This window comes from Lygodium microphyllum, chromosome 19, assembly GCF_053477565.2.
Source record: "Lygodium microphyllum isolate KBCC chromosome 19, Lygodium_microphyllum_v1.1.10, whole genome shotgun sequence".
Lineage (NCBI taxonomy): Eukaryota > Viridiplantae > Streptophyta > Polypodiopsida > Schizaeales > Lygodiaceae > Lygodium > Lygodium microphyllum.
In genome coordinates, this window is record NC_141153.1 from 130,532,617 (window position 1) to 130,544,566 (window position 11,950).

The 11,950-nt window shown below is 36.9% G+C and overlaps 1 non-coding gene across 1 annotated transcript; it reads right to left on the reverse strand.

The window, feature by feature from the left end:
- Positions 1-335: 335 nt before the first annotated feature.
- Positions 336-422, reverse strand: TRNAI-AAU (transfer RNA isoleucine (anticodon AAU)). The gene is given in 2 exon segments: positions 336-371; positions 385-422. It is a non-coding gene; the product is annotated as a tRNA-Ile (tRNA).
- Between the last annotated feature and the right edge of the window lie 11,528 nt (positions 423-11,950).

Below are 11,950 nucleotides of genomic sequence, written 5' to 3' on the forward strand. Positions count from 1 at the left end.
CTACCACACGTGCAGCTTTCCTGTTGTGCACGAGTAAAATATCTCCATCGGAGAAATAAGGATCCCCATTCAACAAAAAGAGGGCTAGGCACGCACCTACGACACGTGTAGCTTTCCCTTCGAGCCGGAGCCGAATTGAGCTAGCAAAGCTGGAGAGAGTCATCCGCAAGCATGGCGGGAAGGATATTTGGAAAATGCAATTTGCTTCTAAACTCTCTCTACAACCTTCGTTTCTCAGCCGGAAGCCTTAAAAATTGCCATTAGCGCATTCAGATGGATTTAGCAAGACGCATCGGTAAAAATGGCTTGCGTCAGAGAAGAGGAGACAAGGAAAATGGCCCATGCAGGTCTCGAACCTGCGACCTTCGCGTTGCCCCCTGACGTTATTAGCACGACGCTCTAACCAACTGAGCTAATGGGCCACTTGTGACAACATGTTTCACATAAAAATATCTATAACATCCATACATTTACACATGTTTACATAAAACACACACCATATGTTCTTTATTAGCAGCAGCGGCACGTGATTGTTCCTTTTAAAATTTTCATTTTCCCGTATACGCGCGTTATTATCTATTGATTGATCGATGTATTGATTGGCCAAGGGCATACATGCACATATACCTTTAGGGTAATCACTCTTCCATCATGCTCTATCTACAAGAGCCCTAAGAGCTTTGGCATAATCGAAGTATAGCATGTATGGCAGAATGAGGCTAATGCTAGTTTTCCACTATACGCCCTCAAGGGGGGTGGGTTGGATCATCATTATCAAATTCATTCTATAAGTAACTGTGACACTGAAGATGATATGGTGGCCGTGATCAGTATGGATGTGCACGCCCACCAAATGGAATATATCGAGGGGTGGTGATCGGAAGTGCATTAGCACTAATTATTTTAAATGTACTACGATTCATCTAAAGGGCCATATATTTTTTTCCCCTTTAAAGGGTGTTGCGACCTTCAACATTTAGGCTAGGCATTGGTGAGACTAGTAAAAGGTCCACCACCAATTCCTAGTAGCCAAAGAATTGTATCCCTCTGTAGTGATCGAAAATGTTGGCACACATACCCAAACAAATTGCAACTTCATGATGCTCTCCGAGTCATCTTGGGCATCTATTGCACATGAATAAGATGCAATGCTAAAGATAAACAAAATGTACACATAAGTAAGTCTTCCAAGCACTTCAAGGTGACTAATATCAAGCTTTTGTCCATAAAGTTTCTCTTTGAGATGTTGAGAAAATAGGTCTCACGATAAGGGTGTGCTTTGAATGCTACAAGAAGGGAAATAAATTCACTCTTTGAAAATGAGGAGTTGAGCATGTGGGATAAGGATGTTCCATTTTATAGTAAGCTCAACTTGCACCAATTTGGTTGTTCTATTTAGACCTCTCAAAGTGATACTTCTCAAGAAATCGTAGTGTTGTAAAACTTTATTGGAAGGAAAAAGGATTGAGCTTGGACCTAGGACTATGCATGACCTCTCTAGAAATAAGGTTGGCCCTCTAGGCTAAGGATGTCCTCTTTGATAATAAGCTCATCTTTGATTGTGTGAACTTGGTAATTTCCTTTCACCTTAGTAAAAAATGTCAAGAAAGGGTGGTGTGTTGAAACATCATTGGAAGAGTTTCAAGTAAAATCCTTGTTATAGATGAGCTGATGTTGGCAGTCCAAAACAATTGTATCCAACTTCCCTAACAATAAAATCTATGTCAAGCCATATAAATTGGCCAAAGAACAATTGGAATTAGTGATGGAGTTATAATTCCAAGAGTTAGACTTAAAGAGATCAATAAGAGATTTGTTGTCAAGATAACATGACTGGAACTTCATACCTACATTTGTGTAGGCAAATTATTCGTGACTTTGTCCATGTCATGATAAACCGCTTTATCTTTGTAACTTCCAAAAATATTGAGATATATGCTCTCTTTTTAGATTGTGAGATCCAACCTTTAATATCTTAATTTGTTTATGGTCCCCCATGCATTTGGTGTGCATACCCAAACAACAGAATCAAAAGTTTCTTGTATATTTGTTTGTACATTGTCCTTCAGTAAGTTATTCTTCTAACAATCATGATAGATCTTTACATGAATCATACCCTTCTTTTTTGCATCATTTTCCAAAATCTTATGTGAGCCTTTATGTGCTAGATACCACTATCTCATGCTCCCTAACAAAATTTCCATTCATAACCAAATTGTGCAAGTGTTTGGAAGGAATGAATTGCCATTTCTGTCTTTCTTTCATGGCTATGTTATCTCCTCAATCTAGTGTTTTTTAATGCACTTTGTACATCTATTCTATATTCAAAGTTGTTCATGTTATTAGAAAATAAAATTGAAGTGGTTGTTAAGTGGCTAATAAAAGGGATCATGATGGATCCAAAGAAGGTTAAATGTGTCAAAGATTGGCCTATTCCAACCAACTCTACTTCTTTGAGAGAGTTTTTCAAATCTTTATTCATCATATCGGTGCTTCATCACAAGAATTGATTGAAGCATGATGCTTTTCTTTCAATGGGATGCTATAGTCATAAAAGCCTTTAATGTTCTGAAATCTCTTCTTACTTTAGCACCTATTCTAGCATGTCTACATTTTCCTAAGGAGTTTACCATATATGCATATGCTAGTGGTTGTGGCATTGGGGATGTTCTCTACTAATATCATGGTTTGATTGCCTAAGAGAGTAGGAAGCTTGATGACAAGGAAAGAGAAATCCATATATGCAGATGCTAGTGGTTGTGGCATTGGGGATGTTCTCTACTAAGATCATGGTTTGATTGCCTATGAGAGTTTACCATATATGCAGATGCTAGTGCTTGTGGCATTAGGGATGTTCTCTATTAAGATCATGGTTTGATTGCCTATGAGAGTAGGAAGCTTGATAACAATGAAAGAGAAATCCATGTCTATGAATAACAATCACTTGCTATTCTTCACACCATTTCAAAAATGGTATCATTATCTCTATGGCAGTCACTTCAAAATCAAGAGTGATCATAGAGTTTTGAAGTACTGCCTTTTACAAACCAACCTATATCCAAATCAAAGATGGTGGTTATATCATCTTCAAAGTTACAATTTTGAGATCTCATACATGGTTAGAAAAGATAATATAGAGGTTGATGTGCTTTCACGGATGTGGGCATGCTCAATATCTACCATATATGCCATTCACAAGGATTGAATTCAAGATATCCAAGAGGGGCACTTGATGGATGAATATGTTGCTATATTAATATAGATATTACAACAAGGTGATAGAAAAGAATTTCCCAACTTCAAATGGCATAATGGGCTCCTTTGCTTCAAAGATAGAGTTTATTTGACACCTCAATCCACTTTCAAGTAGAAAATACTTCAAGAGATGGATTCTTCTCCCTTAGGGGATATCTTGGGCTATTCAAGAGACGGATTCTTCTCCCTTAGGGGATATCTTGGGCTATTCAAGAGTCTTGACAAGATCCACAAATGCTTTTATTAGAAAGGGCTTTGGAAGGATGTAAAACAATATGTTTCTCAATGTTTACCATGCCAACAAAATAAGGACTCCTTCTTTTGCCCAATGGCTTGTGTAGACTTTACCTATTCCTCCTAGTAAATAGAATGATATTAGCATAAGTTTATTATTAGGGCTACCTAATAACAAGCATTGGTGGAAGAGTATATTTGTTATGGTTGATAGGATGACCAAATCAGTCCATTGTATCCCCACCAAAGTTCGTTTTTCAGCCAAGCAAGAGGCAAAACAATTCATGGAGGGCATGTTTAAACTTCATGGGCTACTTCTATGAAGATTGTATTCAATAGAGATACAAAGATTATGGGTGATTTTTAGAAAAGTTTATTCACTTCCATGGGAATAGCCTTTACTTCAAGTATTGTCTATCATCCTCAAATTGATAGACATACCAAAAAGGGTTAACAAGTGGTTGAAAGTGCATTTGAGGCACTTTCTCCATGATACACAATCTTCTTGGGACCAATGGCTAAATCTTGCTAAGTTTTTTTACAATAATATCCTTCATATGAGTATTGTTATGCCACCATTTGAGGCACTTTATGGATACAAAGTTTAAGTACCCTCAATCCTATTCCATGATGATCTGAATTCTCAAGCTAAGGAGGAGATAGAGAAGATGGAAGCACTTATGAGACAATGTAAAGATATCATTTGCAAGGCAAAAGAATTTATGAAGCCATATATTGATGAGAGAAGAAGACAATTAGAGTTTGAAGAGGGATCTCCTAGAAGGTTACCAAATCTAGGTATGCTTCTCTTAAGGGCGGATAAACAAGCTTGCTCACAAATTTTATGGCATATATCAAATCAACTAGAGAGTTGGTGATTTTTCTTATCAACTCAAATTACCTTCTTCCAGGCTCATTCATGATGTCTTTCATGTCTCCCAACTCAAGAAATATGTGTGTCTTGATATATAAGTTCTTGAAGAGTTATCTCTCACTGATGATGATGCCATGATTATATATGAGGCTAACAAGATTATTGGCAAGTGGGAAAAGGTTTTAAGGAATTGTATCTTATAATAATATATTATAAAATGGAAGGGTCTACCTATGGAGGAATCTTCATGTGAAACTTCTTCATTCCTTGACTCATTTCCATGGCTTTTGGAGGAAGATATTTGAGTTCACTATTTAGAATAGCTTGGTATATTAAAATTTTACAATGAATTAGATTGCCCTAACTCACTTAACCTTTAGTTTTTATCTGATGGATAGATACCTATTGATGTCTACTCTATAATGACACTTCATTTGTGCAAATGAGAGACTTCTACCAAGAATTATGGGCTTTTTCTCAAGGCAACCTTGTTTCTTACTACGAGTAGGGAATTTACAGTTTTGGCTTGCCATTTGTCCTTGTTTCATTGGAGTCTTCATAACTCCATTATGAAATACTTTCATCACAGATCCACATGATGAGGGTTTATCAAGCATGAGCTTCTATCGTATCTTGTACATGATTTTTAGTTTTGAGGATAAAACTATCTTGGGCTAAGATGGTTGGTTATTATGAAGCTTTAAGTCTAGTTTTTCCATTAAATATAAGAAATTAGGGTTAAGTATAGAAGATAAGAAATTAGGTTTGTGCACATCTTACACACATCATTTGTACTTCTTAAGTCCATTTGGCATGAGTGTGAGTATTCATGCAATCTTCCATATTTGTGGATAGCTTTTACTTGTTTTTAGCTATGGCTTCCTTGTGCCATGAGCATCCTCTTAATATGAGATATTGCAATGGCATGGTGGTGGATTTGGTAATTTCTTAGTATTTTTGCCATGAGTATCAAATTTCTTTTCAATTAGAATTTTGTTCCAATTTAAAGGTAAATACATATGAGGTAACCTCACCCAATGCTCATCAAGTCCTTTCAATGTACAAACTTTTTGGAGGGTAGACTCTTGATGGGAAAGTTCACATGGTTATCATTAATATGAGATTTGACAAGCCCAACTCGCTTGCCCTCAAGTACCTGAAGAAACATATGAACTAATGTACTTACATATGCATAGGATATATGTGCGTGTTATCTTTCACTTAAGGTACCATGAGATAGGAGGGGTCAATACCTTGAGTGTGTATATCAACAACACATCAATTCGTAGTGATGCATGCATGGAAAGTAAAACGGGTGTTTTTGAACTTGCACAGTGATTTATACAAATATTTATTTCAGTACATTGCATACACACAATGCATTAAATGTGCCATTCTATATACAAGTTGCGTTGCACTTGCTTTGTGTGTGACAAGTCGAGTGAATGAGATGACATCCAGATTGTAAGGTAAATCAAGGGAGTTCTGTTCCAATTTTTACATGAGGATGAGAAGGGTTATGTAAGGTAGATCGAGGAATTCTTTTCAAAACTTTAAATGAGGATGAGAAGGGTTATGTGTCTCATTTTTATGTGCTAAGATGGGGGTGCTAGGAACCAACCCTAACCATGCAACACACCGGTATTTAGAGACCGTAACATTTTGTAATGTTCCACTTCTCCCTCCGTGTGAACCAGTGCTAGGGAGGGGGGTGAGATTTAAAAGTTTTAACCTCAGTAATTATTTTACATAAGAGAAATAAACATGATGAACTGGTCGTCGACGAACTGCGCTGCCATCGACTTCACCGTTGCCAACTCCTCGATCTCATCATGACTATTAAACCTCAAAATTATCACTATTGTCATCTCTCGCCCACTCCTCAAAGGCACCATGACCATCCATCCGGCATCGGGTTCATCAACACTAACTATACACAAGAAGGGATAACCGCGTAATTAATAGCCTTACGTAAAGGCTTAGCCAAATACTAGTTTTTATCAAGCATGCCACTTGCTACTAAGAGGGAATGAAAAGAACCACACCACAAGAAGAGGATCATCATCAATTGTCATAAGTATGTGTGAAGGAACACCTCTCCCATCTTGTGGAAACTCTATCCACACACACCCCCTAGCCTCTAGTGCTCATGGATGACTCCTTTTCTCTCTACAAGGTCTCCATCTTGTAGGACTTCGTTAGCCACTTGAGACTCTCAATCATATCCTTCAAGACCGATGAAGCTTGGGAGACCACTGCGCTAGAGTTCCATGTCCTTGATGCCCCTGAAGAGACGAAGCTCTAGAGTGGGAAGCGTGGGAGCTACGAATGTAGTTGCAATTATTGACAATGTGCCATCACTCACAACCTAATCCCAGGTTCTTTCCATAGGTTTAAGGTTCGTCTAATATAAAGGACGGGAATATAACAAAAGTCTCTTCAAATTATATTAAAAAAAATCATAGTTAGAGAATAAATATTGACAAAAAGGATTATTGGAATGAGATAGGAAATCTTAATTTAAGTTATTAAATTAGGAGAAAAGAGACATAGGAAAAATTTACACTAGGTTCTTTCCCAAGTAAATAAAATTAGATTGGAAAATGATGCACAATTTAGGGAAAATTCAAAGGTAGTTGCATTTGATCAAAGTGCATCAAATAAGTCAAACATTAAAATTTGGAAAAATCTATTAGAAAATTTGCATTAAAATCCATTTAGCAATGAATAATAGAATAAATAAATACATAAAAAATATTTAGGCAGCCTAAGACATGTAGAGTTATGAAAAGGAGGACTAATCTAGCTAGAAGTAAATTATTATTTTGTTATTAAACTAAGTTAACTGAATGGAAATTTCTTTTCTTTAATAGAATAAGTATGCACGCTACTTAATATTAGTAGTTAAGAAAAATCCTTGATTTACGTACTTAGTCCATTTGTAGATCCTAGTATAATTAGAGCAAACTCTCATAGACCATTTAAGATAAGGAAGTATGACCCTTAATCAAAGAGGCAAACGCAAAAGCCTAAGTGATCCTCTTCTAAAATATTAGAAGCTCAAATTTCTTAGGAAAATTACTCACTTTGTTAGCTTACGTATCATCTACCCTAAAAATAAACTCCCATGAGAAGGACACCCAGGTTTCGAATTAGCTTCCATAAGCTAAGCCAAGGCTTAGCCATTGTACCTTGGTGCATGGAAACCTAGCTAACCAACCAAGGCTCGTAAGAAGATCAATCATCCAACCTTCAATAGGAGTTTTAGAATGAAAATAATTATGAGCTATCGGGACCTAAAATGGGCTCGACATAGGCTTTGACATCTCTAGCTAGCGGCTTCTGAACATGCCAAACGACCCCACACAGCCTTGTGGCCAGGAGTATTTGGGTACTATAAATGATTATTTTAATTACTACATTTATAGATGTAATTTTGGATTATAGTTCAACTAATTACCCCTCTCGACTCTAAGCAAAGGAATTCCACACACGTAGATGACTATCTTACCTTGACTCACATACATAAAGGGCACCTCTAGATAGCTACTATAGCCCCTATGACTCTCCTACACCCTAGGGATTAGCCCCAAGATGCTCCATTTGAACATATAAACATCATAACAGACTCCTCTCTTAATATTTATCGTACCAGGATATAATCTTTTCCCCAAAAATAAATGCACTAACCTAAGACTAGGAATCCTCTTCCACTCTATATAGATCGATAGGTTTTTCAAGCAATTGCTATGCATCCAATAGGTTTATTTGGATACTATGCTTTTATGCTCTTTCCATGCAAGGTGAAATGCTCTAAAGTGCACAAATAAAAGAAAAATGACACCGTGTTCTATTTGCAAAATCATATATTTTCATACTTTTTGTCAGATGTGTTGCATCGATGTAGAAGATAGCATCGAGAAAACCGTGCTATTATCTTTCTTAACTAGAAAATCGATCTATATACATATGAAAAATATTAAAAAATTGGCACATTTAATCTCATTTTTCCTTCTCACCACCCCATGTTGACAAAATTTGCAAGTATTGTCATATTCTTATGTATGTACTAGAATGAGAAAAAATGCATAGAAATGCACCTTAACACACAATATGAGGCCACACTGAAGTAATGTCCCTGCCATGGGACCCATACAAACACTGCACAAACATATATTTATTATTCCACAATATCAAGATCCATCTAATAATCCAATTCTCCTCAAAACCTTGTTTTCCATAAAATTTTTCAATTTTACTCATATGAATACCATTTAAAAATCAATTATGGATAGTTGCAAATTTATGATTTCCAAGAAATCAAGAGGCATGAAAAAAATGTGTTGCCCCCCCCCCCCCCCCCCCTAAATCGTAAGAAATTTTGGATTTTTGGCCTTTCTTAAGGTCTTATTAACAAATAATTGGTTCACTTCCTACGCACTACCACTACATTGGCAAGTGGTTTCATTGAAATCAAAGGGGCAAACAAGCTCAAATTCGAGATCTAAAATTACAACCATGATCTTTGCATGGTTTCCTACTAAGTTGGCCTCTTGGATACTATTTTTGACATTTAGATCAAGTAGTTGCTTCGTAACACTAAAGTTATACATCTTTAAATGGGTTGTCAAAACGAACTCCGATTGATGAACGGACACTTCCAACACATTTCAGCCACCAGCTTTTGCTTAGACAACTCTAGTGCCTCTCCATTTTTACTGCAAATGCTTCACTTTTTACTTTACTTTGGGCGCCTAGTCGCACCTCGCATGAGCAAGACCTAAATAAATTAGGCAAACTTATTATAGTCAAGGAGAGATTCAACATGAAAAACTATTTGACTGGAGAACCCTAAGGAAATCAAGAAGAAGATAAACCAAGTTGGAAAGTTGCCACTAGATTAAATCCTAACTTTGTTGCCATCTTGATTGTGATTGCAATAAATCTTACAAAAGATAAATTGCGATTGCAAAGGTGCCTGCAAAAGATTGCTTGATGCATGTGGAAAGATATGATTGTATAAGTTTAGGATCTTAATTGAACCTAATTTATAATAGGATAAAAGAGTCATGCTAGGACCTCTCCCAAGGCTAACTTTGCAAAACCCTTATCCAAAGGGGTTGGTTTTTATTATCTCGAAGAGCTGGGATTAGCCTCGATGGTGAGAGGTTGCTCTATAGGGAATCCTTGGGCTATGAGGAGGTGAGGGTGGAAAGGAGGCTTTAGCTAGCAAACCTCTTATTCTCCTAAGAACCACCCAACCCTTGTGTGACTTAGGATGCTCTTCTTGAGAGCCTTATTACTAGTTAGGTCAGAATATTGGTAGTAATAAGACCTTTGGGTCATTCTTTCGTATGATAAAAATGTGAAATTTTTATATAATATTTTTTATGATAAATAAAAGCTATTTTTCAAAGGACTGTTTTACTTATTTGCGTGTTGTGACCTAAGTTACATGAATAAATGATGTGATCTAGAAGGATAATTAAAGAAGCTGATTTTATATGTTCAAACATAAACATGTTAGGTAATTAGCTAATTGAAGCTAACCAATCGAGGAAAGTGGGAGGGTGAGATTCTCGACGAATCCATATCCTAAGACAAGGTGGTCTCGCTACACTAAGAGCTTTTTCACAATTCAACAACTCAACATGCTATGTTAGAGGCCACATTGACCAAGCAGAAATTAGTTAGAATCTTGACTCAGTGTCATTTTAGGGGATTGGAGTGAGACTTTATGCTATGAGCAGAGAGGTCGATGCGCCTATACTCCCCCTTGTTTCTTACTCTCCTTGAACCAAGTGCGACACAAGTTGGCTTTGATTCAAGTGATTTAGCACAAGCTGTTGCTAAAAAACCAACGCTTGTTAACCAATAAGTGACCTTAGTTTATTTTAGGATCCTAGAATTCAGGTTGATTCTCATGGGTATAGCCAAAACCTTCCGTTGTGAAGTGGGCTCAAGAGTGCCTGAGCAACAAACCTCATGCTATTTGAAAGAGTATTGAGTGGCATTGCTTAGGAAAACATCTCGATGGATCACTAAATTGTGCTATTAAGGGCATCTTAGTCATGCATGTTACACATTTAGTCGACATGTGCCTTTCATATGTGTGACATGGTGTTTATGCATCAATTATGTGGGGATATATTACTTGGAGTTTGAGACTAGGTAATCATTAGTGGACTACATAAATAAATAGAATTTTCGTAAGTGTGTCTAGGGATTAATAGTTGTTCATGTCTATAGGGCTATGGGGTTTGGTATTCTAAGGCTCGATAGTAGCCCCGATTTATCCAACAAATCCATACTCATGATGTTCACTAAAGAGCTTGGGTCTATCACTATACTCTTGATGAGAATACTATCCATGTAAGCCTGAAGCCTAGGGTAGTGCTTTTCAACATGATCCATTCACTATCAATTTGATAGGCCCTAAAGGCTCAAGAAAATAACTTGTTCGTAGGATTCCTTACAATCATCAAGTGACAAATAGATCGATTGAAGGAGGTTACCATCTAGTTTGACTTCATAAGAGCATCTTCTTTTCCTTCCATAACATTATTTCCTTTAATTTTGTATAGGCCTTAATAGCCTCTTTAGCTTTCTACTTGTGCTTCTCTTTAACCATAAGATTCTCTAGTAGTTTGACATTAGGTCTAAGAGGATGTGAATGAGTATTCGCATTTGTGACTTTCGTATCAATAGCACCCAACTTAGGGTTAGACTTGCTTGTGCTAGAGTCAACCTTATGATCTTGTTTTTCTTTCTAACCTCTAGTTAGAGCTCAAAAATTATTAAAACCAAGGTTTTTGATGCTCTAACTAGTTAGTAACACATGCGGAAAGGTTTCCCATATGCTCTAGTATGTTGCTTCATCAACCCATTGTCACCCTCTTTATCTCCATCCATTCCGATCTTCCATCCCCTTATGTACATGGAAAAACTTTGTGTGCAAGAAGACAGGAGAGAGGAAGACTAAAGTAGATACATGAGAGAAATATTGAAAATGTTGATTTCAAAATACTCGATCATATTGCATGAAATCAGTGCATGCTCATTCCTTTGAATGGGTAGTCCCCATTCATGCAATCATATTTGGATCTAGTGCAGGTTAGGGAGGACAAGATCTCCATTCTTGGGCACATGATGACATTGATTTTCCTCACATTGTCTCTCTTCACTCCCCCCCCCCCCCCCCCCCACACACACACACTCTCTCTCTCTCTCTCTCTCTAAACTTATTTTTTGCACGAAATTCCCTTTTGACTTTGGGCTTGTGAATTTTCCCATATTTGCCAATTTCGAACCATTAAAAGCCCCCACCCTTATCCTCCTAGAGTAATCTACTAAACTATTGTAGATTTGACATAGAACATTAAATACATTGTTTTGGTACAAAATTAATCTCTAAGTGCTCCTGTGCTTCCCACAATGTCTTAAGTGCTCAATTGCTTCCTGTAATGCCAATTAATGCTATATCCCACCTTTGGCATTAAACTCAAATTGTGCTTTGCTCACCTTGTAAAACATGCCATCTTTCAAGTCTTCTTTCTTTATTTTAAGCCTTGAATGAGTTGTGAAACT